Raw genomic sequence first — 5,113 nt, 5'->3', positions numbered from 1 at the left:
CCTTCACAAATCTTTTGTAATACCCAGCTAGCCCCAAGAAACTTCTAACCTCAGTTGTATTTCTGGGAGGCTTCTATTCCATCACTGCTTCTATCTTTTTGGGATCCACTCTAATCCCCTTAGCTGACACTATATGTCCAAGAAAAGAGATCTCACTCATCCAAAAGTCACACTTGGACAACTTAGCATACAACTTCTTTTCTCGCAAGATTTACAGAACAATCCTCAAATGTTCATCATGTTCTTCCCTAGTCTTGGAATACACCAGAATATCATCTATAAAGACCACTACAAACCGATCTAAGTATGGATGGAAGATACGGTTCATAAGGTCCATAAATGCTGCTGGTGCATTTGTCAAACCAAACGGCATCACTAAAAATTCATAGTGTCCATACTGAGTTCTGAATGCAGTTTTGGACACATCTGCATCCTTTACCCTCAACTGATGATACCCTGATCTGAGATCAATTTTTGAAAATACACTGGCTCCTTTCAACTGATCAAACGGATCGTCAATTCTGGGCAACGGATATTTATTCTTCACAGCTACTTTGTTCAATTGCCGATAATCAATACACAATCTCAAAGTTCCATCTTTCTTCTTCACAAACAGCACCAGAGCTCCCCATGGTGACACACTGGGGCGTATGAACCCCTTATCAAGCAACTCTTGCAACTGAGTTTTCAACTCCCTCAATTCAGTGGGTGCCATCCTATAAGGAGCAATGGAAATGGGTGCTGTACCCGGCATTACCTCAATAGCAAACTCGACTTCCCTTTCTGATGGTAAACCAGGCAACTTTTCAAGAAATACATCTGGGAAGTCTCTTACTGTGGGTATATTGCACAGGTTTGGCTTAGCTTGCCTAGTATCAACCACGTGTGCTAGGTAAGCTTCACAGCCTTTTCTCATCAATCTTCTTGCAACCGTGGCTGAGATAACATTGGACAGGAAATCTGTCCTTTCACCCACAACAGTGATCTCATTACCCTCAGAAGTTTTTAGAGAAATCCTCTTCAATTTGCAATCAACTATTGCCTTATGACATGATAACTAGTCCATTCCCAAAATCACGTCAAACTCATGGAAGGGCAACTCAATTAGGTCTGCCGAGAATTCATACCCCTGAATCCTCAACGGGCAACCTTTATACACTTTATTCACTACCACACTATGGCCTAGTGGATTTGTGACCAGAATGTCTTGATCACACTCCTCTATTGGAATTCCCCTCTCTATGGGTAGTTTGATGCAAATGTAGGAATGAGTGGATCCTGGATCCACCAATGCATGCACAGAATTGTTGTAGAGGGAAAACGTACCCCTGATGACATCTGGGCCATCTTGCTCCTCTTGAGCTCTAATGGCATAGGCCCTGGCTGGTATTCTAGTGTCAGGCCTCTCAGCTGACTCAGATGCAGGCCTCAGTGATGGATCAGCTGCCTCAGGTTTACCGGGCTTCCTACCCCTTTGTGGTGCAGGACCAGGTTTGTCAGATTGTGTTGGAGCAACTGTAGTAGTCCTCTTCGGACAATTCTTGATCTGGTGTTCGGTAGATCCACACCGTAAGCATGCACCGGTCACTCACCAACATTCCCCCTTATGCCACTTCTGACAATGCTGACAAGCAGAAGATGCAGGGGCTGGTCCCCTAAACACCATCCCTGGAGAGCTGCCCATTGATGGTGTGGACTGGCCTCTCCTAGGTGTGAACAGTGGTCTGGGCCCTCGAGACTGACCCTGACCTTGTGGTGGTCCTGAACTTTGAGTAGGAGGACCCTTACTCTTCTTACTGGGAGCAGAAAATGTACTGGACTGACCTGGACCCTCTTCTGCTATCTTTCCCTTTTATTTTGTTCATTGATTCTGACCCTTTCCACTTTTGATGCTGCATCTACCAGTTTAGAAAAATTCGTAATCTCCAGTGCTGTGATCATGACTTTGATGTTGTCATTGAGCCTTTCTTCAAACCGTCTGCACCTCTCTGCCTCTGTAGGGACTATCTCCCTCCCATATCTGCTCAGTCTGACAAACTCACGCTCATACTCACCATCGACAACCGTCTCTGCCTCTGCATCGATAAATTCCCTTCTTCGCTCTTCTAAATACACTTTGCTAATATATTTCTTCCTGAACTCCGTGAGGAAGAATTCCCAAGTGATCCATTCAGGTTGCACCTCACCGGTTATTGTGTCCCACCACTGATATGCATCATCCTGAAGCAGGGACACAAAGACCCACCAGTTCTCGCTCGGGGTGCAATTTAGTCGCTTTCAAAGACTGATGGTTCTATCCAACCAATTTTCTGCAGCCATGGGATCATCCTCCCTCTTCCCAAAGAAGTCTACAGCCCCATTCTTCCTCAATTTCTCCAAATGAGATTTCTGTGGTGCTGGTGGTGGTTGTGGCTGTGGTTGTGGTGGTGGAATTGCCCCCATTATTTGCTGGTAGAATTCAGTCATTTGCTAAAATAACGCAAACTGAGGTTGGGCAGGTGCCTCAGCTGCTGGTGGAGCAGATTCTACCCTGCCCCCAGATTCAGCCCTTGGTGGAGCACGACTCTCCACCTCTTCCTCAACTGCTCTTTGCGAAGCAGGATCCATATCCTATTCAAAATAAGAAAACAAACAGATCTGCATCAGTGTCACCTCAACACTTACAAATGCAATGTAATGGTATGTACTCTATCTAGGCCCAGAAACGCCTAAACCGATGCTCTGATACCACTAAATGTGACACCCCTTACACGTCTATAGTGTTGCAAGTTATGCCACTCAGTGTGCCGGAGCACCAATTTATGTTTCTATTACAATTTATCCCTTTATAATTCATTTATTTTCAATTTTGATAAGTCTGAATTTATCCACAAGTTTTATAGAAAATCCGGCAGAGTGCCGGCTATAAATTGGAAAAATAGTTCTTCTGAACCTGTTTAAAAACACTTCCAAAATAATTTTCAAATCCAAACTCCATTATATATATTCAAGTCAATCTCAAAATCTCAATCACGATATTATTTTCAAAACTTTTCTGTTCACTTCATCAATTGAAGCATATTCACAAATAATTCTCAACATTTCATTTATCAACATACATAATGCAGAAAATCTCAATAATATGAAATTTCATATATTTACATTAATACATAATTACAGGAGTTTATAGTTACAATCCAAACTAATACAAAATGCAAAATACAAAAGGGCCACCTATAGTCCTGGTGTCCTACCATATGCAGTGCAGATGTGAGGTGACTCTGGACTCCTGATACAGCTCTGAAGACTCACCCCGTTTGATGTCTGCTGGGCTCCCCAGCTAGGTCTCCAGTACCTGCGCGTGGCAAAAGCAACGCGCTAAGCAATTTTGCTTAGTTGTGACAATATAAAATAAAATAAAATAGAATAAAATAATTATGCAGAGTGTATGATTTCATTTTTGGGTAGACTTAATTTCTGGTATTGTTTGTAGTATTATTCACTTAAAATTTGATATGGTTTATTATCATTGCCCGAGTAACCCATACTAGTTGACTGGACTGGATAAACGGGTAAACCGGCACTGGGTACTAAGTACCTCGGACCATCACACCATCAGTCACATTGTGTCTCCCGGTGTGCAACAGAACAGCTAATAAGCTACAATAATTATCAGGGTCAAAACCCAAGCATATCAACTCAAATAACATAGCCAAAGGCTATTATTTCACAGAATGGTATGGGAAAGCCATGAAACACAGAATGGCATGAAGCCATATGCAGTACTGCTAACAGAACCCTATTGGCATGGCAAGCTATCCAAACCAATCTTGTTAGGTATACTAGGGCATTTTACACTTTTAAGTTTTACAATTTTTGAATTTCAAGTTTTGGTGTTACTATTCACTTCATTAGTCAACCAAAATGTTGACTTTTGCATAGACAATAGGTACATTAGTTTTAATACTCCCAACATACCACATTTTGCATTCAAATTTTGTTGGTATTGGTTGCCAATACAATTTCTAAGCTTAATGTTAAGTACGCAGAATTTTCAGTTTTTATGCCTCATCTTTACTGTTTCATTAGTCATTTTTGCAGCGGGAATTTGACAAAATGATCAACATGAAAGTTGTTCCTTATTTTGTCTAGTTAAATTTTCTTTTTTGGATCACTCTATTTCGAGTTTTGTAACTCAAGTTATGGTTCAAAAACCACAACTGGCCGGATTGGAATTTTTCTAGACTGACCATATCTACAGTGCAGTGAATAGTAACTGCAACTCCCTTGTTGGATAGGTTTTGGTCATAATTTGGGGTAGGTTTCTTCATGAAAGTTGTTAGTATATATCTTATCTTGTTGCTGGTAAACTTTCAGGTCAATTGGACCTTTCTACATTGAGTTATGGCCAAATGAACAATCACTATTCATTTGGTCATTCTGCAGAATCAGACTGCAGGTTACCGACTGCAACTCACTTGTTGGATAGGTTCTGCTCATAATTTGGAGTATGTTTCTTCATAAAAGTTGTTGGTCTATATCTTATCTTGTTGCTGGTAAAATTTCAGGTCAATTGGACCTTTCTACATTGAGTTATGGCCAAATGAACAATCACTGTTCATTTGGTCATTCTGCAGAAATAGCCTGCAGGTCACCCGGATTTTAGCAAGCTTTTAGTCCCATTGGTTTGGTTTTATGGGCATGGTTTCTTCACCAAAGTTGTGCCATTATGTGTCTAGTTTCATGTACAATTGGCATTGCACTAATTGAACCCGTAAAATTCAAGATATGGCTGCCCAAACCTGCTGAACTCATGTCTAATTCTGCAGGTCACCATGGGCAGCCACACCAACTGCAATTCCCACTAATCAAACCACCTCATTTCTTGTTTACACATAACCAAATGGTCACTAATTGAACATTAAAACTCACTTTCATCATTACATGCTCAAAGTCCCATTTTCCGCCCCAAACCCTAACCCTAACATCTCAAACATTACCCCAAATGCATTTTCACTTCATTTCATCAATCCATTTAGTAAATACATGTTGTGGGTAGCTATGATAGTCTTTTAATTTTATTAAACTCAACACAATCAAACCCTAACCATGGCTACCAAAAATCTAGGGTTTC

Source organism: Hevea brasiliensis, chromosome 14, assembly GCF_030052815.1.
Source record: "Hevea brasiliensis isolate MT/VB/25A 57/8 chromosome 14, ASM3005281v1, whole genome shotgun sequence".
Classification (NCBI taxonomy): Eukaryota; Viridiplantae; Streptophyta; class Magnoliopsida; order Malpighiales; family Euphorbiaceae; genus Hevea; species Hevea brasiliensis.
The sequence above is the reverse complement of the archived record's forward strand: the minus strand, read 5'-3'. Positions refer to the sequence as shown.